This window comes from Canis lupus, chromosome 8, assembly GCF_011100685.1.
Source record: "Canis lupus familiaris isolate Mischka breed German Shepherd chromosome 8, alternate assembly UU_Cfam_GSD_1.0, whole genome shotgun sequence".
NCBI lineage: Eukaryota > Metazoa > Chordata > Mammalia > Carnivora > Canidae > Canis > Canis lupus.
Genome location: NC_049229.1, coordinates 17,951,556 through 17,977,469, shown reverse-complemented (window position 1 = coordinate 17,977,469; position 25,914 = coordinate 17,951,556). Strand labels below are relative to the sequence as shown.

Sequence of the window (25,914 nt, the reverse complement as noted above, 5' to 3'; positions counted from 1 at the left end):
AATAACCTCTTCAATTAATTCTGCAATCATTTATCGCAGCGTAACAGCTGTCAAAGCAGGTTAACAGTTTAGTAAAATGCAATACTCATTCATTCACTTTCACACAATAGCGAGCTGCTTACACTCTTATATAATCATAGTAACGCCATTCATACATCCTTCACTGATATCCATTCAATTATGCAAACCAGAAAACCACAGAGCAGGGTGGCTCAGAAAGGCCAGTTCCACAGAGAGAAATTAAAAAGCAACTTTTGTTATCACTCTACTACTCCTTGTTTTTAACTTACCCATTTTTTTTCTTCTTTTCATCCTACTTTTATTGCCATCCATTTTCCTCCGCTTTGTTTTCTTCTCCCTCTTACCTATTCATTATTACCAGTCAAGGATTCCAGAAGTATTGCCTGTGTAATATGGTGGATTAGTAAAAAAAAAAAAAAAAAAAAAAAAAAAAAAAAAAGGCTGATAGTGTCAACACTTCCATCATTGTAACAGGTAAGAAGGCATATTGAGGAGGGAATACATGGAACCTTCCCCCAACGGGAAGATATGGAAAAGAAGCCTCAGATGGGTGGCAGAAGACACTGGGTACAGTGATGGGACTCTCCACTTTTTAGCACAGCTAAAAAGAATGGGGAAAATCAGCAAAACTTAGCAGGCTAGTGATGCATAAAATAGCCCCAGCCCTAATGCAGGTCAAGCAAAATTTGTTTAGTGGTCTTCCCTTGCTTAAAGAAAACAAAAGGGCAGCCCGGTGGCTCAGAGGTTTAGCGCCACCTTCAGCCCAGGTGTGATCCTGGAGACCCGGGATCAAGTCCCACATCAGGGTCCCTGCATGGAGCCTGCTTCTCCCTCTGCCTGTGTCTCTGCCTCTCTCTCTCTCACTGTGTGCCTATCATAAATAAATAAAAATTTTAAAAATAAAAAAAATTTTAAAAACATGAATAATGTAATAATTCTTAAGGAATTATAAATAAAGTTTATATTTCTCATTTCAAAGATAGTCATTAGTACTAAAGACATTGCTAAGTACTTTCTTGGGTCATTAGTATTATATGGTCAATCATCTCTGGCCTGATGTTTAACTCATGACAATTAAAAACATCATATAGTTTCTAACCATAAATGTTACCAGTTCATACCAGAAGATAAAATTAGGAGCCTATACAATGCCCATAGTAGGATTTTATGGCATTACAAGTGTTGATACCAACAGCCTGAATTCAGTAGTGTCCAAACATGGAATGGTTGCATTATCTTTAAAAACCACCCTTTTGAGGCAGCCTGGGTGGCTCAGCGGTTTGGGCCCACCTTCAGTATAGGGCGTGATCCTGGGGACCCAGGATGGAGTCCCACATCAGGCTCCCTGCATGGAGCCTGCTTCTGTCTCTGTCTTCTCTCTGTGTGTCTCTCATGAATAAATAAATCTTAAAAAAAAACAAAAAAACAAAACAAAAAAAAAACCACCCTTTTGAATCTCCTTTTCCTACCTCTTAACAAAAATCTGAGCCAGAGTCTCCAAGTTTCAAACTTGCCCAATTTTAAGACTTCAATGAACACTCCTCTCTCCTAACTAAGGCTGCTTATACTTTCTCCTTCCCTTTTCTAGTTCTAGCTTTTGCTTAGTTGAAGCAGAAAGTAGAGCTTGGAGATAAATGCCTAAAACATTGTTACCTACCCCAGGCAACTGCAGTTTACTCTCAGCAGAAAACATACTCTGTGGTAGGCACTGAACCACTTGCTTTATTAACGGGAGAGAGCACAGGTGAAATCTATTGGTGTCTCTGAGGCTACCTCCCCACTGCATAGCCTTCTGATGTGAAACATCGGCTCTGACTCACGGCTTTCAAACTCTGCCTCAAATGCCATCAACCGCAATCAGGTACAGTGGTTCCTTTGCATCAGCAGCCCCATGTAAAATTCCACCTCCTTGTGCCTTAAACAATGCATGCACAAGCTCTCTTCCTTGCAGTTGCTCTCACTGCAGTTTGCCTCACCATTTACATAACTGTGAAGGAGATCTGCAAAGCTGCCATAGGACCAGACATCTAGCCAGGATTGAGATACCAATGCCATCCTCTTCCAGGCACCCTCAATTCCTGTGAGGCATTTTCTTTACCACCACTTTCTCAGTTTGTGATGGGATTGCTATCAGGAGTGAAAAGCAGAGTATCAGTATTATCAGTATCAGTGATTAGAATCAGAATCAGTATCATATCAGAAAAGTAGTATTATCAGGCTTAGTACTCCTTGCCTGATCAAGAACTCAAAAACACATTGAATATCCTTGAAGCCCAAAACTTTTGCTGATACCCACTGAGGGTGATGGTCAGAGTAGCAGAGCTAATTCAGCTGTCTCTTTTCATGGGATTTGTTTTCCCTTTTTATTGAGGTATAATTAGCATATAACATTATATTAGTTTCAGGTATAAACATAATAATTCAACGCTTGTATATATTCTGAAATGATCACCACAGGCTAGTTAACATTCATCACCATACAGTTAAAATCACTTTTTTCTTGGGGCTCCTAGGTGGTTCAGCTGGCTAAGTGGTCGACTCTTGATTTCAGCTCAGGTCACCATCTCAGGGTCCTGGGAATCTAGTGCCCCACCCATTTGGTTGGGCTCTGTGTTCAGTGGGGAGTCTGCCTCAGGATTCTCTCTCTCCTATCATCCCTAGCCCTGCTTGCTCCTGCTCCCTCTCTAAAATAAATAAATAAATCTTTAAAAAATTTTCTTGTGATAAGAACTTTTAAGATCTACTCTAAGCAACTTTCAAATTTGCGATGTAGTATTATTAACTATAGTCACTGTGCTGTACATTACATCCCGATGACATTTATTTTAAAACCAGAAGTTTGTACCTTTTGACCTCCTTCATCTATTTTATGTGATTTCATGTAATTTAAAATTATTTTTTTGTATCTTTAAATTTTTTTTTTTTTTTAGTCTATGCTATCTCTTAATACAATACAAAGGACAGATCTCAGGTCTCTGTGTAGAATATAGAAGCATTCATTTGTTTTCCATTGTGGAGTTTCACCAAAAATTCCAAAACAGGAAAAGTCTTATTCACCCTCCTGTTACACACTGTTAACCAAAATTTGAGGAAGATAAAAAATTTTTTCAAGCGGCACTAATCCCAGAATTACTATTTTCCTTTATAAAACCAGAGAGATTTATAAAACAATTTCACTGCTACACTGAAAGAGACATTTCTAGAGGCCATTTGCAGTTAGGAGTCAGTTCGGTGAAGAGCTATACCTTCATCTTTTCCATTTTGTTCAAGTCTTTGTAAAAGCAAATGAAAATGATTATGTGACTATAGAATCAGCCTCTTCTTTGGGAGGAAAAACATGAAACCAAACTAGTAACTCTTCTTTGAGAAATCTTTGTATTCATAGATCTGCAATAGTGTTGTCTGGCTCTCGATTTGTATTCTTATTTCAGCAACCTCTCTTTTCACCTCTTTCTGTTCCTTAATCATCTTATCTTTGAGCCCTGCTTCCAATTAATTCCTATTTTCAGTAAGTTTCTCTACATTGTAAATCAACAGGAATGTGCTATCTGGGCAACATTTTCTTTTAGACTGGGTCCTTTCTGCGTTTTGTATATTAGTTTCCTTCTCTCTTTCCTCTTGTTATATATGTAGAGATTTTTGTATGTTTGTTTTTGGTTGTTTGCCATAGTTAAAACCCTTTTTTTGTTGTTTGTTTTATTTTGATTTTGCTTAATGTGAGAAGCTCTTTCCAGATCAGATTTGCTCTAACATTATGTGTGTGAAAACTGTCCTGATTTCTCTTCTACCAAATCTGGGATAGTATATTTTGCAGGCACCATCCACTTCTCTACTGCCTAAAATCATGGAACTAGAGGAGGAGTTGTCTTGACCAGGACCAAGTGCAATCCCTGCTGGGAGACTGCAGGCTCTGATCACACTGATATCTAGTACCAGGGCTCAGTTCACCTACCCAAGGGTTTCTCCCTTTCCTGAGGTTCAGGCTTGTTACTCCAACTCAGCACAACTCTCTCAATGGAAAGACCTACAGCTATCCCTGCCTCTGTAGATATACTAAAATGCTGTGTAAGGGCTTCTACTTTCAAGGATTTTTTTCTGCACTTCCCCTGGAGAGATCTTGAGAGTAACTATTTCAGATATGCCACCCCTAATACAGAACTTCTTTCCTGGTTTCAAACTTCTGGCCCTTCTCTATCGACAGTTGCAAAATCTTGACCTCCATTATACTTCATTCTCACCCTAGATTCCAGGACCAATTTTAGGAGAGTGGAGAAAGTAAAAGGATTCAAAAATACATTAAAAGCCTCTGCCAAGTGCTTTGTACATTAGCTAATTTGATTTTCACAATACTCCTTTTCTTTGTACTGAGAAAATGGGAAATTTAAGAAAGTTTTATAATTTGCCAGAATGAGAGAGAGGGAGAAATAGAATTTTATCCTTGGCCTAACCAACTTCAAAACCATGTTCTATTATACCCAATGGCATACTGATAAATGTTTAACAATGAATCAGAGGGTGGGGCAGGAGGTAGGGGGCCTGATTTGTGACATTTGCAATTCCATGGTGTAAATACTCCCACTATGATCAACCACAGGCTAATTGTAACATAGACAAGACTGGCTGTAATATCATATTAACATCTATCTATTTTTAGCAATGAAATAATGTTGATTATGAGCCAGTTCATTTTATACACTAGCCTGACAGATTATCAGTATGTAATGTATACCAAAATACCAAGAAAAAGTTTGAGATGTGAAAACTTATACAGTAGGTTTTTTTTAATGTTTAATCATAAAGGATTATAATATTCCAACAGGTTCTACTCCAATCATTCATAAATAACATTAATAAATAACAATGCTTACAGGGCTCCTCTCTGAACCCTCTTTATGAAATGACAAACATGCTTGCTTGCAAACAATGAACACAATCTCTAAAAAAAAGCATATTCATAAGACAATAGTTTGGACTGTCATAAACACATACATAAGTATAACTCACATTCCATAATAAAGATCTGATACCAAGATCCAAATGTATTATGGAATTGAGGCCTGAACAACATCCCTCCTAAAAGCCCTAGACATCTTTCCTCCATTGCATATTGTCATGATACCCCAAGTTAGTGGCACCATTAAGCACCCCAGATAGTACCAGCTCATGAATGTCACCCCATAGTCACTCCACAACCATACTCACAAGTGCAGGAAGTTGTCAGCAGACTCAGACTCCACCAGTTACCTGCTGCTGGCTCAGGAAGTCAATGACAAGGAATAGAAACTCCCCCATCTTTAATAATATTACCATAAAAGTTCAGTATAGCAACACTTGTGTAATTTCCCATGATGGTCCCTCTATGAAATTTGACCTGTGACTTGGTTATTTAGATACAAACGCTTAATGCTTTGTCTGATCCCTTGCTGCTGTCTAATCCTTTGCTGCTCCTCCTTCCTTTTCTACCTTTTGGTCATTTTATTGACATCATTTGCATTTTCCACAGCAGGTAGGAGAAGAAAATACATGTAGTAAAATGTTAGCAAATACATTCAACAAAATATAAGGCAAATATTTCTACTGAGAAAATTAAAATAATTGGCTAACATAAGATTTGTGATTGGATTAATAATTTGAATATTCTAAGGAATCTCTCTCTTGAAAACCTGAATAAAAAGGACTAACTATACATATTGCATATTTTCAAAAGTGTAAGTCTCTAAATAAAAAGAAATCTAAGCATGGACATTGCATAGCTATTGTCATAAAAAAATTCAATCTTATACTCAACGATTCTAATTCTCTAAAAACGTGCACCATGGAAGTAGGTATAATGATTTCATTTGACTATAAATACGATATATAAATTTTGAATACCCAGAACTTCAGATTTCTATAATTTTTCAGAGAGATCACTATAAAAATGTAAAATCAGGATAAGAAGAACCAGTCTAGTTTTTATTTCCTCTTGAAAAACAAACAAAAGTCTTAAGGCAGACACAGAAAATAACTAAGAGAAATTACCTTGGACACATCTCCTTCCTCTCTCTTCACTCACAGCTTACTTAAAATGCAAACCAACTTGCCACAGTCCTGACCTACTCGCTCCAATTTCTGAATGTCAAACACTTAGAGCAATTGTTGGCTGTCAGAGTATGAAGTCTGTGGAAGCAGAGAAACTGGACATTTGGCATTTCAGCATTCTGAAGTAAGTGATTTAATTATTTAATTAGCAGAAGAGAAAAGCATTTACACAAAGATCCAGGCATATACTCTGTCATCAAAAATGTCTCTGAAATGGTAAAACACATATTAGAGAACTGGGAAAAGGGATATTATTGTATAAAACAGTATGAGTGTAAATTAACTCTTACATGTCAATTATAAACAGAAACCTAAAGTATAAAATGATTTCATTGTTAAGATCCACAAAACTGCTATTTGCCACAGAATACTTTTTATATATTTCTTACGAAGCTATTGAAAGTTTATATTTTATATTGCTCCAAACTAAAAAGCAATCTGTTTGATCTTGTTTTTAATATTTATGTAATTAAAATGCGTCTATTTCTCTCATTACTTTTCAAACACTCATTAAACGACTTCTTTTATCATTTATCACTACCATACAGTTCTTCACAGTCTTCAATACAAAAACAATGGCAAATTCAAATATTAATTGGGGAAAATGTCCACTTACATTTTTCCTTGAATATCATTTCATCTGGTCTTATTTCAATTTAAAAAAATGACCTGAACAATACCTATCAATAGCATTGTATGATTGGTCAGCATTTCCCAAATTTCCTTGGAAGCCCAGATCTAAGGATATCTTATTCAGTAAATTTTTTTTTTATTTCTGCCTTTTTAGTGTACTTTTTATTTCAGTATGTCAAATGTTCAAGAAAATACATGAATCAAAAATATATTGTACAATGACCTTTCACAAACTGAAACCAATACCCAGATCAAAATATCATTAGCATCCAGAAGCTTCTTTGAACCCCTTCCAGAGTAACCACTGTTCTGAAATCTAACAGCATAGATTAGTTTGCAGGTTTAAAAACTTTATCATCCAGCGGCGGGTCAAGATGACGGAGGAGTAGGGTCCCTAAGTCACCTGTCCCCTACAACTTACCTAGATAACTTTCAAATCATCCTGAAAACCTATTAATTCGGCCTGAGATTTAAAGAGAGAACAGCTGGAACACTACAGAGAGAAGAGTTTGAGCTTCTAACAAGGTAGGAAGATGGGGGAAAAAAATAATAATAAATTAAGAGTCAAGTGGGGGAGAGGCTCCTGTGAGGAGCCAAGACTAAAGTGTGGCAGCGAGAGACTTGGGGACAGGAAAGCCCAGTCCCGGAGAAGCAAGAACCTTAAAAATCCGCACCGGATCCTTCCTGGAGGGAAAGGTACTCGCAGGGAACTTGGGCAGGATCCCAGGAGGGGCAGTGGAGCCTCCAGGTTCCCGGGGTCACTAACAAAGAAAGTGCACCCACACCGCAGGCCAAGCTGGGTAAAGGGCTGGAGCAAGCCCAGTGGGGCCTCGGGGAGAAGCTCAGGTGGCGGCTCCGGGCAGAGGGGGCTGCATGGCCCCAGGATCATGATTCCAGTGGCGCAGGCCCCGGATCCCAGGGTGCTGGGGACACAGCACAGGATCCTGCGCTCGCCCCAGGACAGGTGGAGGCGGGGAGGGCACAGGACAGCGAGGACGCTCCTGCAACCGGGTGCCCCTGAGCTGTGCAGATCAACGCCCCTCCAGCCCCAGAGCATCCAGGCCAGTGTGGATTGGGAGACTGCAGTAGTTACTGAGGGAGCTAACTCCAAGGCTGAGAGCTGGCCGCTGGCCAGTGTGATTGTTCTTTCTGGTGTCACCATATGCCTGGGATGGAGCCGGGCCACGAGGGAACAGAGCTCTCACAAAGTAAACAGCTCCCACTGAGCCGTGCATTTGGCAGGGGGCGGGAAGCTCCCCCAGGTGCTCACACCTGAGAATCAGCACAGCAGGACCCTCCCCAGAAGACCAGCTGGAAGGACAGAAAAGCAAGTTCTTCACTGCCCAGCACTGGAGAGCTCCAGGGGAAATTGATGGATTTTGAGCATATAGAAACAGAAGATACCCCCCTTGTTTTTCTTTGTTTGTTTTTTCTTTTTTTTTTCTTCCTTTTTCCAGTACAACTCGTTTTTAGCCACTCTGCACTGAGCGAAATTGCTAGAAAGAACTCCCCAAAAAAGAAAGAATCAGAAACAGTACTCTCTCCCACAAAGTTACAGAATTTGGATTACAATTTGATGTCAGAAAGCCAATTCAGAAGCACAATTATAAAGCTACCGGTGGCTCTGGAAAAAAAGCATAAAGGATTCAAGAGACTTCATGACTGCAAAATTTAGATCTAATCTGGCCGAAATTAAAAATCAATGAGATGCAATCCAAACTGGAGGTCCTAACAATGAGGGTTAATGAGGTATAAGAAAGAGTGAGTGACATAGAAGACAAGTTGATGGCAAGGAAGGAAGCTGAGGAAAAAAGAGAAAAACAATTAAAAGACCATGAGGAAAGGTTAAGAGAAATAAATGACAGCCTCAGAAGGAAAAATCTACATTTAATTGGGGTTCCAGAGGGCGCCAAAAGGAACAGAGGACCAGAAAGTGTATTTGAACAAATCATACCTGAGAACTTCCCTAACTTGGGGAGGAAAACAGACATTCAGATCCAGGAGATAGAGAGATTCCCCCTAAAGTCAATAAAAACTGTTCAACACCTCAACATTTAATGGTGAAACGTGCAAATTCCAAAGATAAAAAGAAAATCCTTAAAGCAGCAAGAGACAAGAGATCCCTAACATATATGGGGAGAAATATTAGATTAACAGCAGACTTCCCCACAGAGACCTGGCAGGCCAAAAAGGGCTGGCAGGATATAGTCAGGGTCCTAAATGAGAAGAGCCTACAGCCAAGAATACTTTATCCAGCAAGGCTCTCATTCAGAATAGAAGGAGAGATAAAGAGCTTCCAAAATAGGCAGAAACTGAAAGAATATATGACCACCAAACCAGCTCTGCAAGAAATATTAAGGGGAACTCTGTAAAAGAAAGAGAAAGTCCAAAGAAATGATCCACAAAAACAGGGACTGAATAGGTATTATGATGACACTAAATTCATATCTTTCAATAGTAACTCTGAACATGGTCTAAATGATCCCATCAAAAGACACAGAGTTTCAGACTGGATAAAAAAGCAGGACCCATCTATTTGCTGTCTACAAGAGACTCATTTTAGACATAAGGACACCTACAGCCTGAAAATAAAAGGTTGGAGAACCATTTACTAATCAAATGGTCCTCAAAAAAAAGCAGGGTAGCAATCCTCATATCAGATAAATTAAAGTTTATCCCAAAGACTGTAGTGAGAGATGAAGAAGGACACTATATCATACTTAAAGGATCTATCCAACAAGAGGACCTAACAATCATGAATATTTATGCCCCTAATGTGGGAGCTGCCAAGTATATCAATCAATTCATAACCAAAGTTATGGCATACTTAGATAGTAATACACTTATACTGGGAGACTTCAATACGGTGCTTTCTACAAATGACACATATTCTAAACACATCTCCAAAGAAATAAGAACTTTAAATGATACACGGGACAAGATGGATTTCACAGATATTTACAGAACTTTACATCCAAACGCAACTGAATACACATTCTTCTCAAGTGCACATGGAACTTTCTCCAGCATAGATCACATACTGGGTCACAAATCAGGTCTTAACTGATACCAAAAGATTGGGATTGTCCCCTGCATATTTTCAGACCATAATACTTTGAAACTAGAACTCAATCACAAGAAGAAATTTGGAAAAAATTCAAACACGTGGAGGTTAAAGACCATCCTGCTAAAAGATGAAAGGGTCAACCAGGAAATTAGAGAAGAATTTAAAAAGGTTCATGGAAACTAATGAGAATGAAGATACAACCGTTCAAAATCTTTGGGATACAGCAAAAGCAGTCCTGAGAGGGAAATACATCCCAATACAAGCATCCCTCAAAAAACTGAAAAAAACTCAAATACACAAGTTAACCTTGCACCTAAAGGAACTGGAGAAAGAACAGCAAATAAAACCTACACCAAACACGAGAAGAAAGTTAATAAAGATTCGGGCAGAACTCAATGAAAGAGAGACCAGAAGAAGTGTAGAACAGATCAACAAAACCAGCTGTTGGTTCTTTGAAAGAATTAGTAAGATAGATAAACCATTAGCCAGCCTTATTACAAACAAAAAAGACTCTAATAAAATCACGAATGAAAAAGGAGAGATCACAAAGAATACCAAGGAAATACAAATCATTTTAAGTACCTATTATGAACAGCTATATGCCAATAAATTAGGCAATCTAGAAGAAATGGACACATTTCTGGAAAACCACAAACTACCAAAACTGGAACAGGAAGAAATAGAAAACCTGAACAGGCCAATAACCAGGGAGGAGGGGGAGGGGCAAGATGGCGGAAGAGTAGGGTCCCCAAATCACCTGTCTCCACCAAATTACCTAGAAAACCTTCAAATTATCCTGAAAATCTATCAATTCGGCCTGAGATTTAAAGAGAGACCAGCTGGAATGCAACAGTGAGAAGAGTTCGCGCTTCTATCCAGGTAGGAAGACGGGGAAAAAGAAATAAAGAAACAAAGGCCTCCAAGGGGGAGGGGCCCGCGAGGAGCCGGGCTGAGGCCGGGGCGAGTGTCCCCAGGACAGGAGAGCCCCGTCCCGGAGGAGCAGGAGCTGCACCGACCTTCCCGGGGGAAAGGGGCTCGCGGGGAGTTGGAGCAGGACCCAGGAGGGCGGGGATGCCCTCGGGCTCCCGGGGACAGTAACAGACACCTGCGCCCCGGGAGAGTGCGCCGAGCTCCCTAAGGGCTGCAGCGCACGGCGGGACCCGGAGCAGCTCGGAGGGGCTCGGGGGCGGCTCCGCGGAGGGGGCTGCGGGGCGGGAGCAGCTCGGGGGGGGGGGCTCGGGCAGAGGAAGAGGCTCCGCGGAGGGGCCTGCGCGGTTCCAGGAGCAGCTCGGTGGGCTCGGGCGGCAGCTCCGCGGAGGGGGCTGCGCGGCCCGGGAGCGCGAATCCACCAGCGCAGGCTCCGGAGCACAGGGCGCCGGGACACAGCCCAGGATCCCGCCTCCCCCGGGACAGGCAGAGGCCGGGAGGGCCCAGGACAGCGAGGACGCTCCTGCCCCAGCTGAGCAGATCAGCGGCCCCGCCCCGGAGCCTCCAGGCCCTGCAGACGGAGAGCTCCGGAGTTCCTGCCGGAGCTGAATCCAGGTTTCCAGAGCTGCCCCGCCACTGGGGCTGTTCCTCCTGCGGCCTCACGGGGTAAACAACCCCCACTGAGCCCTGCACCAGGCAGGGGCACAGCAGCTCCCCCAAGTGCTAACACCTGAAAATCAGCACAGCAGGCCCCTCCCCCAGAACACCAGCTAGACGGACAACCTCCAGGAGAAGCCAAGGGACTTAAAGTACACAGAATCAGAAGATACTTCCCCGTGGTTCTTTTTTGTTGTTGTTGTTTGTTTTGTTTTGTTTTGTTTTGCTTTTTGATTTCTGTTTCCTTCTCCCACCCGCTTTTTTCCTTTTATTTTTCTCTTTTTCTTCTCTTTTTTCTTTCTTTTTTTCTTCCTTTTTTCTTTTTTCTTTTTCTCTTTTCTTTCCTTCTTTCTCTTCTCTCTTTTTCTCCTTTTCCCAGTACAACTTTTTTGGCCACTCTGCACTGACCAAAATGACTAGAAGGAAAACCTCACCTCAAAAGAAAGAATCAGAAACAGTCCTCTCTCACCACAGATTTACAAAATCTGGATTACAATTCAATGTCAGAAAGCCAATTCAGAAGCGCTATTATACAGCTACTGGTGGCTCTAGAAAAAAGTATAAAGGACTCAAGAGACTTCATGACTGCAGAATTTAGAGCTAATCAGGCAGAAATTAAAAATCAATTGAATGAGATGCAATCCAAACTAGAAGTCCTAATGATGACGGTTAACGAGGTGGAAGAACGAGTGAGTGACATAGAAGACAAGTTGATAGCAAAGAGGGAAACTGAGGAAAAAAGAGACAAACAATTAAAAGACCATGAAGATAGATTAAGGGAAATAAACGACAGCCTGAGGAAGAAAAACCTACGTTTAATGGGGGTTCCCGAGGGCGCCGAAAGGGACAGAGGGCCAGAATATGTATTTGAACAAATTCTAGCTGAAAACTTTCCTAATCTGGGAAGGGAAACAGGCATTCACATCCAGGAAATAGAGAGATCCCCCCCAAAATCAATAAAAACCGTTCAACACCTCGACATTTAATAGTGAAGCTTGCAAATTCCAAAGATAAAGAGAAGATCCTTAAAGCAGCAAGAGACAAGAAATCCCTGACTTTTATGGGGAGGAGTATTAGGGTAACAGCAGACCTCTCCACAGAGACCTGGCAGGCCAGAAAGGGCTGGCAGGATATATTCAGGGTCCTAAATGAGAAGAACATGCAACCAAGAATACTTTATCCAGGAAGGCTCTCATTCAAAATGGAAGGAGAGATAAAGAGCTTCCAAGACAGGCAGCAACTAAAAGAATATGTGACCTCCAAACCAGCTCTGCAAGAAATTTTAAGGGGGGCTCTTAAAATTCCCCTTTAAGAAGAAGTTCAGTGGAACAGTCCACAAAAACAAGGACTGAATAGATATCATGATGACACTAAACTCATATCTCTCAATAGTAACTCTGAATGTGAGCGGGCTTAATGACCCCATCAAAAGGCGCAGGGCTTCAGACTGGATAAAAAAGCAGGACCCATCTATTTGCTGTCTACAAGAGACTCATTTTAGACAGAAGAACACCTACAGCCTGAAAATAAAAGGTTGGAGAACCATTTACCATTCGAATGGTCCTCAAAAGAAAGCAGGGGTAGCCATCCTTATATCAGATAAACTAAAATTTACCCCAAAGACTGTAGTGAGAGATGAACAGGGACACTATATCATACTTAAAGGATCTATTCAACAAGAGGACTTAACAATCCTCAATATATATGCCCCGAATGTGGGAGCTGCCAAATATATAAATCAATTATTAACCAAAGTGAAGAAATACTTAGATAATAATACACTTATACTTGGTGACTTCAATCTAGCTCTTTCTATACTTGATAGGTCTTCTAAGCACAACATCTCAATAGAAACGAGAGCTTTAAATGATACACTGGACCAGATGGATTTCACAGATATCTACAGAACTTTACATCCAAACTCAACTGAATACACATTCTTCTCAAGCGCACATAGAACTTTCTCCAGAATAGACCACATATTGGGTCACAAATCGGGTCTGAACCGATACCAAAAGATTGGGATTGTCCCCTGCATATTCTCAGACCATAATGCCTTGAAATTAGAACTAAATCACAACAAGAAGTTTGGAAGGACCTCAAACACGTGGAGGTTAAGGACCATCCTGCTAAAAGATAAAAGGGTCAACCAGGAAATTAAGGAAGAATTAAAAAGATTCATGGAAACGAATGAGAATGAAGATACAACCGTTCAAAATTTTTGGGATGCAGCAAAAGCAGTCCTAAGGGGGAAATACATCGCAATACAAGCATCCATTCAAAAACTGGAAAGAACTCAAATACAAAAGCTAACCTTACACATAAAGGAGCTAGAGAAAAAACAGCAAATAGATCCTACACCCAAGAGAAGAAGGGAGTTAATAAAGATTCGAGCAGAACTCAACGAAATCGAGACCAGAAGAACTGTGGAACAGATCAACAGAACCAGGAGTTGGTTCTTTGAAAGAATTAATAAGATAGATAAACCATTAGCCAGCCTTATTAAAAAGAAGAGAGAGAAGACTCAAATTAATAAAATCATGAATGAGAAAGGAGAGATCACTACCAACACCAAGGAAATACAAACGATTTTAAAAACATATTATGAACAGCTATATGCCAATAAATTAGGCAATCTAGAAGAAATGGACGCATTCCTAGAAAGCCACAAACTACCAAAACTGGAACAGGAAGAAATAGAAAACCTGAACAGGCCAATAACCAGGGAGGAAATTGAAGCAGTCATCAAAAACCTCCCAAGACACAAGAGTCCAGGGCCAGATGGCCTCCCAGGGGAATTTTATCAAACTTTTAAAGAAGAAACCATACCTATTCTCCTAAAGCTGTTTGGAAAGATAGAAAGAGATGGAGTACTTCCAAATTCGTTCTATGAGGCCAGCATCACCTTAATTCCAAAACCAGACAAAGACCCCACCAAAAAGGAGAATTACAGACCAATATCCCTGATGAACATGGATGCAAAAATTCTCAACAAGATACTGGCCAATAGGATCCAATAGTACATTAAGAAAATTATTCACCATGACCAAGTAGGATTTATCCCTGGGACACAAGGCTGGTTCAACACCCGTAAAACAATCAATGTGATTCATCATATCAGCAAGAGAAAAACCAAGAACCATATGATCCTCTCATTGGATGCAGAGAAAGCATTTGACAAAATACATCATCCATTCCTGATCAAAACTCTTCAGAGCGTAGGGATAGAGGGAACATCCCTCGACATCTTAAAAGCCATCTATGAAAAGCCCACAGCAAATATCATTCTCAATGGGGAAGCACTGGGAACCTTTCCCCTAAGATCAGGAACAAGACAGGGATGTCCACTCTCACCACTGCTGTTCAACATAGTACTGGAAGTCCTAGCCTCAGCAATCAGACAACAAAAAGACATTAAAGGCATTCAAATTGGCAAAGAAGAAGTCAAACTCTCCCTCTTCGCCGATGACATGATACTCTACATAGAAAACCCAAAAGTCTCCACCCCAAGATTGCTAGAACTCATACAGCAATTCGGTAGCGTGGCAGGATGCAAAATCAATGCCCAGAAGTCAGTGGCATTTCTATACACTAACAATGAGACTGAAGAAAGAGAAATTAAGGAGTCAATCCCATTTACAATTGCACCCAAAAGCATAAGATACCTAGGAATAAACTAACCAAAGATGTAAAGGATCTATACCCTCAAAATTATAGAACACTTCTGAAAGAAATTGAGGAAGACACAAAGAGATGGAAAAATATTCCATGCTCATGGATTGGCAGAATTAATATTGTGAAAATGTCAATGTTACCCAGGGCAATATACACGTTTAATGCAATCCCTATCAAAATACCATGGACTTTCCTCAGAGAGTTAGAACAAATTATTTTAAGATTTGTGTGGAATCAGAAAAGACCCCGAATAGCCAGGGGAATTTTAAAAAAAAGAAAACCATATCTGGGGGCATCACAATGCCAGATTTCAGGTTGTACTACAAAGCTGTGGTCATCAAGACAGTGTGGTACTGGCACAAAAACAGACACATAGATCAGTGGAACAGAATAGAGAATCCAGAAGTGGACCCTGAACTTTATGGGCAACTAATATTCGATAAAGGAGGAAAGACTATCCATTGGAAGAAAGACAGTCTCTTCAATAAATGATGCTGGGAAAATTAGACATCCACATGCAGAAGAATGAAACTAGACCACTCTCTTTCACCATACACAAAGATAAACTCAAAATGGATGAAAGATCTAAATGTGAGACAAGATTCCATCAAAATCCTAGAGCAGAACACAGGCAACACCCTTTTTGAACTCGGCCATAGTAACTTCTTGCAAGATACATCCACGAAGGCAAAAGAGACAAAAGCAAAAATGAACTATTGGGACTTCATCAAGATAAGAAGCTTTTGCACAGCAAAGGATACAGTCAACAAAACTCAAAGACAACCTGCAGAATGGGAGAAGATATTTGCAAATGACATATCAGATAAAGGGCTAGTTTCCAAGATCTATAAAGAACTTATTAAATTCAACACCAAAGAAACAAACAATCCAATCATGAAATGGGCAAAAGACATGAACAGAAATCTCACAGAGGAAGACATAGACATAGCCAACATGCATATGAGAAAATGCTCTGCATCACTTGCCATCAGGGAAATACAAATCAAAACCACAATGAGATACCACCTCACACCAGTGAGAATGGGACAAATTAACAAGGCAGGAAACAACAAATGTTGGAGAGGATGCGGAGAAAAGGGAACCCTCATACACTGTTGGTGGGAATGTGAACTGGTGCAGCCACTCTGGAAAACTGTGTGGAGGTTCCTCAAACAGTTAAAAATATACCTGCCCTACGACCCAGCAATTGCACTGTTGGGGATTTACCCCAAAGATACAAATGCAGTGAAACACCGGGACACCTGCACCCCGATGTTTATAGCAGCAATGGCCATGATAGCCAAACTGTGGAAGGAGCCTCGGTGTCCAACGAAAGATGAATGGATAAAGAAGATGTGGTTTATGTATACAATGGAATATTACTCAGCTATTAGAAATGACAAATACCCACCATTTGCTTCAACGTGGATGGAACTGGAGGGTATTATGCTGAGTGAAGTAAGTCAATCGGAGAAGGACAAACATTATATGTTCTCATTCATTTGGGGAATATAAATAATAGTGAAAGGGAATATAAGGGAAGGGAGAAGAAATGTGTGGGAAATATCAGAAAGGGAGACAGAACGTAAAGACTGCTAACTCTGGGAAACGAACTAGGGGTGGTAGAAGGGGAGGAGGGCGGGGGGTGGGAGTGAATGGGTGACGGGCACTGGGGGTTATTCTGTATGTTAGTAAATTGAACACCAATAAAAATAAATTAAAAAAAAAAAAAACCAGGGAGGAAATTGAAGCAGTCATCAGAAACTTCCCAAGACACAAAAGTCCAGGGCCAGATGGCTTCCCTGGGGAATTCTATCAAACGTTTAAAGAAGAAACCATACCTATTCTACTAAAGCTGTTTGGAAAGATAGAAAGAGATGGAGTACTTCCAGATTCGTTCTATGAGGCCAACTTCACCTTAATTCCAAAACCAGACAAAGACCCCACCAAATTAGAGAATTATAGACCAATATCCCTGATGAATTTGGATGCACAAATTCTCAACAAGATACTAGCCAATCGGATCCAACAATACATTAAGAAAATTATTCACCATGACCAAGTAGGATTTATTCCCGGGACACAAGGCTGGTTCAACACTCGTAAAACAATCAATGTGATTCATCATATCAGCAAGAGAAAAACCAAGAACCATATGATCCTCTCATTAGATGCAGAGAAAGCATTTGACAAAATACAGCATCCATTCCTGATCAAAACTCTTCAGAGTGTATGGATAGAGGGAACATTCCTCAGCATCTTAAAAGCCATCTATGAAAAGCCCACATTAAATATTCTCAGTGGGGAAACACTGGGAGCCTTTCCCCTAAGATCAGGAACACAACAGGGATGCCCACTCTCACCACTGCTATTCAACATAGTATTACAAGTCCCAGCCTCAGCAATCAGGCAACGGAAAGAAATAAAAGGCATTCAAATGGGCAAAGAACTCTCCTTCTTCACAGATGACATGATTCTGTACATAGAAAACCCAGAAGACACTACCTCAAGATTGCTAGAACTCATAGAGCAATTTGGCAGTGTGACGGATACAAAATCAATGCCCAGAAATCAGTGGCATTTCTATGCACTAACAATGAGACTGAAGAAAGAGATATTAAGGAGTCATTCACATTTATAGTTGTACCCAAAAGAATAAGACACCTCGGAATAAATCTAACCAAAGAGTTTGTAAAGGATCTATACCCTAAAAACTACAGAATACTTCTGAAAGAAATGAGCAAGACACAAAGAGATGGAAAAATATCCCATGGTCATGGATTGGAAGAACTAACATTGTGAAAATGTCTATATTACCCAGGGCAATTCACACATTCAATGCTATCCCTATCAAAATACCATGGACTTTCTTCAGAGAGTTGGAATAAATAATCTTAAGATTTGTGTGAAATCAGAAAAGACCCTGAACAGCTAGGGGAATATTAAAAAAGAAAATCAGAGCCAGGGGCATCACAATGCCAGATTTCAGGTTGTACTACAAAGCTGTGGTCATCAAGACAGTGTGGTACTGGCACAAAAACAGACACATAGATCAATACAACAGAATACAGAATCCTGAAATGGGCCCTCAACTCTATGGTCAACCTATATTCAACAAAGCAGGAAAGACTATCAACTGGAAAAAGGACAGTCTCTTCAATAAATGGTGCTGGGAAAATTGGACATCCACATGCAGAAGAATGAACCTGGACCATTCTCTTACTCCATACACAAAGATAAATTCAAAATGGGTGAAAGGTATAAATGTGAGACAAGAATCCATCAAGATCCTGGAAGATAACACAGGCAACACCCTTTTTGAACTTGGCCACAGCAACTTCTTGCAAGATACATCTATTAAAGCAAGGGAAACAAAAGCAAAAATGAATGATTGGGACTTCATCAAGATAAAAAGTTTCTGCACAGCAAAAGAAACAGTCAACAAAACTAAAACACAACCTACAGAATGGGAAAAGATATTTGCAAAATGACCTATCAGATAAAGGGCTAGTATCGAAGATCTATAAAGAACTTATTAAACTGAACAGCAAAGAAACAAACAATCCAATCATGAAATGGGCAAAAGACATGAACAGAAATTTCACCAAAGAAGATATAGACATGGCCAGGAAGCACATGTGAAAATGCTCCGCAGCACTTGCCATCAGGGAAATACAAATCAAAACCACAATGAGATACCACCTCACACCAGTGAGAATGGGGAAAATTAACAAGGCAGGAAACAAGTGTTGGAGAGGATGTGGAGAAAGGGGAACCCTCTTGTACTGTTGGTGGGAATGTGAACTGGTACAGCTACTCTGGAAAACTGTGTGGATGTTCCTCAAAGAGTTAAAAATAGAACTACCCTATGACCCAGTAATTGCACTGCTGGGAATTTATCCCAAAGATACAGATGCAATGAAACGCCAGGACACCTGCACCCCGATGTTTCTAGCAGCAATGTCCACAATAGCCAAACTGTGGAAGGAGCCTCGGTGTCCATCAAAAGATGAATGGATAAAGAAGATGTGGTCTATGTATACAATGGAATATTACTCAGGCATTAGAAACAACAAATACCCATGATTTGCTTCGACGTGGATGGAACTGGACGGTATTATGCTGAGTGAAATAAGTCAATCGGAGAAGAACAAACATTATATGGTCTCATTCATTTGGGGAATATAAAAAATAGTGAAAGGGAATAAAGGGGAAAGGAGAGAAAATGAGTGGGAAATATCAGTGAGGGTGACAGAACATGAGAGACACCTAACTGGGAAATGAACAAGGGGTAGTAGAAGGGGAGGTGGGCAGGGGGTTGGGGTGACTGGGTGACGGGCACTGAGGGGGGCATTTGACGGGATGAGCACTGGGTGTTATGCTATATGTTGGCAAATTGAACACCAATAAAAAAATAAATAAAATAAAATAAAATAAAATCACAACTTAAAAAAAATGAAAAAGAAACTTTATCATCTAGTATGTACTCTTCCGTGTCTGCCTATTATCTCAAAATTATATTTATGAGATTTATTCATGTTATTCCATATTTATAGTTTGTTTATTCTCATTGCTATATCATAGCCCATTGTGTGAATTTATCATACTTCATTCATTCTACTATTTATAAACATTTGAGATGTTCCCAGTTTAGGGGTCCTTAGAAATAATGCTGCTATGAACATTCTATAGTACATATCTTTTGGTGAACATATATGTGAATTTTTGTTGGTATATAATCTAGGGGTGGAAATGCTGGGTCAGAGGATAAGCATATATTCAGCTTTAGTAATTTCTGCAACCAGTTTTCCCAAGCAGTCATACTAATTTTACACTTCCACCAACAGTAAATGAGTGTTGCAACCACTCTATATCCTTGACACACTTGGCATTTTCTGTTTTTATTTTAGCCATTCCTTTGTAATCATACTGTGGTTTTAATTTGTACTTTCCTGATGACTAATAAATTTGAGTACATTCTCATCTCCTGTGGCCATTTAAATATCCTCCCTTCTGACATGACTGTTCAAATCTTTTGTCCATTTTTTCTATTTGATTCTGGCTTTTTGATAGGGATTTGTAGTGGTTTTATACATATTTTATATACTAGTCTTTTGTCTGGTATATATAGTACAAATATCTTGTCCTAGTCTCTAGCTTGCCTCTTTAATTTCTTAATGGTGTCCTTTCATGAACAGTCTTTATTTTAAATGTGGACATTTTTCCCCATTCTTTTTCCTTTATGTGTCCTGTTAAGAAAACTTTTCCTTCATGTCATGAAGATAATCTCCTACCTTTTCCCCAAAAAGCCAAATTGTTTTATCTTTCATATGTATATGTGAAGTAAGGTTCATTTTTTTCTTCCTACAGATATCTAACTGACCCAGTAACTTTTAATGAAAAGATCATACTTTGCCCACTTCACTGCAGTGTCATCTTTGTTACAGACTACAATGAAGGTCTATTACAGGACTCTCTTCTATTCCACCGGTCTATTTGCCTGTTCTTATGTCAAAAACACACTGGCTTAATCAATTAGTTCTGCGAAATCTTAATAGGAAGAGGTTCCTATTAAAATGACTATTACAAAAAGTTACACGGTTTTTGCTGCTTTTGTTTTTCATTTACTATTTGAATTATCAGAAATCTTACTTAATACACTAATGTGTGTTATAATTATCTAATAGGTAGATGTATAATATGGTGTTTCCCAAACTTTAACTATGAATTTTTTTTTTCTACAGATGTCTTATAGGACTAGTGTTCTACATAGCACTTTGGGAAATAAATAGATCTGTTTTCAGGTGGTAAAAGCTGACCTTCAGGCCAACTCCAAATGGTTGATGAAAACTTACAGCCCCCAGCATGAGATAAGGTTTTTAATTTTCTTCACAACATGCATGAGGTCAATTACATTAAGCTCCACACATCCAGGTGCTTAAAAGAAGACAGATAGCTATATTTTGGAATGCAATGGGCAAAATAAAAAATCCTCTTTCACACTTTCCCTTGCACTCCTAGGTCTTACAGATTTTTAGTGACTCATCCTTGATTCAGAATGAGAAGGTACAATAAAATGAATTCTTTTAATATAAATTTTAGCCACCTGGGCTTCCTGGGTGTCCACAGTTATTCATTCACTTGAGGCATACTAAAGCAAACTCAGAAAAACTTAACACAGTAGCATCACCTGCCTGGCTTCCCATGGAGCTCTAATCTTTGAAGCTCTATTTCTTGTTATTGGAGATGGCAAAGAGTTCCAGAGATGGGAAGAGTTATTATCTATAAATCATGTGACCCTATACTTCAAGCTTGTTTTATTTAAACTCTAGTCAAAAAGAAATAAAAAATAAAAACTCTAGTCAAGGCTTGGAGAACCTTCATCACCTAACATTAAGCCTATCCTTTCCTCACCCTACCATCATCCAATGTCTGATTAGCAGGGGACCCTTAGACACATTTTTCTGTCACAAGATAATCAAAGTCATAAGGATGTCATGATTAGAGTTCTAAAATTTCTCAGTTTTTACTTACATCTTAGTACTTCATTTGTAAAAAGAAACCAGGGCTATTCTGTCTATATTTAGCTACTATAACAACTCACTAGAAAATTAAATGTATGTATTTTACTCTAAGAAAAATAGTATTTTGGCAAATAGAGTGCCTCAATCAGCTGCATGTACTAAATACACCAAATGTGCTGGTTAAAGTGAGATTTATGGATATTATAAGTGTACCTGTAAATACATTAATAAGGTCCTTTTATAACACTCATATCCAATACCTTAATAGGCATCATACCACTCCTACTGGGGCCAGGATCTTTTAAAGACTAATCCTACCTGAGTAAGTAAGGGATTTGGCAAAGCATGGGGGGAAAAACCCGTCAACAGACCTGAGTTCAAATATTTATCCTACACTGAAAGTCTGTGTGACTCTAAGTTATTTAGACTTTTTGAACTCCACTTTCCTTGTTTACAAAGTAATATAGTAATATCTACCCATAAAGTTCTATTATATAAGATATATATGTGAAGCACTTAACACATTACCTGTCATATAGAAAATGTTCATTAAACATCCATCCTCTTTCCTCAACCCCTACACCAACACCAGGCACTTAATGATGTTACCCAAAGGATCATCACATTTTAACATTTATGTCAGGTTGACCACCTTCACCTTGGAAATTCTGCGCACCTCTAAACTTTTCAATACTTCAAAATAACCTGAATTTCTAAGAATACAAATACGGCACCATAGGTTCACCAGATAGATTGAAAATGACTTCATGTATTTCATGTTACAAATTCATGTATCTACATGATAAAAGCAAAATACTAGGCTGACATTTCAGTGCCACCATATTAGTGCTACCAGCATTTATCCAAGCAAGATTCCACCATGCACCTATAATAAACTCTACTCCAACATCAAAGTAGGAATTTTAGGCTTTCCTTAGACTACTTAAGTTTTTATCATTTTATTTTCTTTAGCCAAAGGCAGACATAGCTGAATTACTTCATACTAGAAAACAGAATCATTAGACACTTCCAAAGTGGAAAGCAGTTAAAGGTGTCAGTTCTCAAGCTTCATTATAATTAATACAAATAAGAATCTTACCAGAAATATTTCAAGTTTATGGCTAGAACTCTTCTTAACTGTAAAAATCCAAAATCAAGTTTAAGGTTAAAATTGTTAACTGTTAAAGTCCAAAATGTAGGGGCATAGACATTGCTCAAAAATAATATCATCTAAGGATCAGAATCCAGCAGAAATTGACAACTGAATTTCTTCCATTACTATACAAGTAAGATGTCCCACAACTCTTTTGCTAAGTATTTAAAATTTGTGCTGATCACAATTTCTTAGGGGCCTTCTTTCTCACAACATCTTATGACATTCTTAATTGTGTCATTATGTAGACTATGCTGGAGTCATGTTCAAATATTATTTCTACATGTTTGTCTAATACCTAAGAGAACAATACTAAATGTAAAAACCCTGAACTATATGCCCCTAAAAATCCCAGATTATACTATTGCCTATATTAGAAGCACCAATATTATAAAAGAAGGGATTGGGAGAAAAATCTTCTGATCCACATCTTCAGACTGATAAAATAGAAAAATTAACATATTTTTCAAATCAGCTTGCATTTAAACTAAAGATAGACAGGTAGAAAATACCAAATGCTAGGCTGTCCTTTTAATATCTAAAGTGGAATGAAAGACTTTTGAAAGGGTGCTATGGCAGCAAATGGTTGCCTTTATCTTATCCCAGACCTTCTGTTATCTAGTTTCCCATCCTTTGTTGCAAATTGTTGACTCTTGGATATAGTAACTCCTTAAATGGATCTCAGTTTTCTTCCCATCCAATATCCATAATACTAAACTCAGTTTATGGAGCAACCTCACTGCTACTAATCATTACCATCACCTCTAGTATTTTACCTCTTAAAATCCCTGTTTCCTATTTTTCTGTTACCAGCTTAGTGCTGAAAAACTGACAGCTTTTTTGCCTCTCCAACAATACCAGTAGGAAAAGTGCTTAAGGAATTCAAGCTATTCATAAATCATCATTATCAGGAGTGGCCTACCATTAAAGACAGTACCCATGAGCAAATCCCAGCATTCAAATATATTACTCTTACTGCATGTGTAATGAGTCTAAGAATTATAACTATGAGATTTACAGCATTGGCTATAAACTACATCTGGAACCCAAAATGATTCGGGTTATAAAAAACATTGTGAACACTTCTCATTATATTCCACTTCCCCAGTAAAATGAATAAGAAAGTTTGTCTTAAAAACTATATTGATTAGCAATAATCAAAGCCCCAAAATAATGCATATGTCCACCAATAAGAGACTAGTTAAGAGACCATGATAAGTTTATACAATGGAACACTATATAGTCTTAAAAAGGAATGAGAAAAATCCTTACATATGTCTATGAAATGACTGCAAGATACATAATTAAGTGAAAAAAAGAAAGATGCAGAAGAATGTTTGTAGCATGTTATCTTTTGTGTAAGAAGTGAAGGGAGAGGGAATACAAATATAAATGCTTACTTTTCTCTGACTTACTTCACTCAGCATAATACCCTCCAGTTCCATCCACGTTGAAGCAAATGGTGGGTATTTGTCATTTCTAATAGCTGAGTAATATTCCATTGTATACATAAACCACATCTTCTTTATCCACTCATCAGTCGGAGAAGGACAAACATTATATGTTCTCATTCATGTGGGGAATATAAATAATAGTGAAAGGGAATATAAGGGAAGGGAGAAGAAATGTGTGGGAAATATCAAAAAGGGAGACATAACGTAAAGACTGCTAACTCTGGGAAACGAACTAGGGGTGGTAGAAGGGGAGGGGGGTGGGAGTGATTGGGTGACGGGCACTGGGGGTTATTCTGTATGTTGGTAAATTGAACACCAATAAATAAATAAATAAATAAATAAATAAATAAATAAATGCTTACTTTTCAATATTAAAAAATAAAAGGATAATCAAAAACCTTAAAAATATGTATACCTCTGGAGGGAGAAAAAGAATAGGAAAAAAAGCTTGTCTTCTGTTAGGTATTTTGTTCATAGTTTTGATTTTGGAACCACATCATATTTTACACAATTAACAAAATTTTAAAGATTCAGGTTCCAGTTGAGATAGAATAAACATACTTCATCCTTTTACTTCCACTGAATACATACTATACTTTTATACATTCTATAAAACCTGAACAGAATGCATGAGTACCTATTTGAAGACTTCATAAATAACAGCAGGTGTTACCAAAAATCAAAATATCACTAAATCAGTGGTGAGTTTATCATTTTCCCCTTTGATATCCCTCCATTTGAACTTACCACAGCCAGAAACCCAAAAGTAAGCACTAGGATCCAGACAGACAGAAAAAAGCCAACCAGCTTTTGTTTGAGGGTCAGAAAAGGGTACTCTTGACACTTATGGGAAATGTGGAAATTCCCTCAGTTTTTTTTTCCCTTTTCTCCTCCTCTAGCACCTTATTCATGAGGTAATCCTGTAGCAGGGAATCAGCAACAACTAGGGAAACTCATTGCCACAAGAACCCACAGGGCTAAGAAGGCAATACCTCCTCTCAGATATTGCTGCCTTTCTAAAAGAACAGGGCTATACCTGATGGTTTCTCCCTCCCTCCCCCCTCCCTCTCCCTCTCCCTCTCCCTCTCCCTCTCCCTCTCTCTCTCTCTCTCTCTCTCTCTCTCTCTCTATATATATATATATATATATATATATATATATATATATATATATATATCTTACCTCTGCTTGGACCAGGACGCTAACTCAATCACAGAAGTGAGCAACAGAACACAACAAAGTAGGGTAACTAGAGCTCTAATTCAGACCCAAGACCAAAGGGGGAAATCTAGAAATCAGAAACTTCTTGGGGGAGAGTAAAGATGCATGGGTCTAATTCCAATTAGCATACCAGTGATGCTGGGAAGGAAACTAACAGATATACAAATGCCCAGATTATAGACTGACTGCTGGATGACACATACCAAGGCAGATCTAGAAAGCATTATAAAGACTTTGAAAACTGAACTGACATTGGAATTATCATCCATAAAAGTCATGCTGGAACTTGCAGCCTAAACCTAACCAGGTCTGTTGCCTGTAAAACAAAAATATTAACATTCTCCATAAAATTTAAACAAGACACACTCTCATAATATAATGTCAAAATATTTAGGATGCAATCTAAAATTACTCAGCATATTAAGACCTACAAAAATTTCAAGTCACATAGAGAAAGGTCATCAACAGATACCAACATCCACACTATTAACATAGATTCTA

At 38.9% G+C, this 25,914-nt stretch overlaps 1 long non-coding RNA gene across 29 annotated transcripts in view; it reads left to right on the top strand.

Moving 5' to 3' along the window:
- Positions 1 to 25,914, top strand: part of LOC102156547 — a 146,320-nt gene that overhangs the window by 45,639 nt on the left and 74,767 nt on the right. For 25 of the 29 annotated variants that reach the window (XR_005363189.1, XR_005363196.1, XR_005363192.1 and 22 more), the window contains 2 exons: positions 6,079 to 6,226; positions 20,432 to 20,657. This is a non-coding gene — a long non-coding RNA (uncharacterized LOC102156547). Of the gene's footprint in view, positions 1 to 6,078; positions 6,227 to 20,431; positions 20,658 to 25,914 lie in introns of those variants that run through there. The other 4 variants (XR_005363193.1, XR_005363195.1, XR_005363194.1 and 1 more) reach the window with 1 other exon arrangement.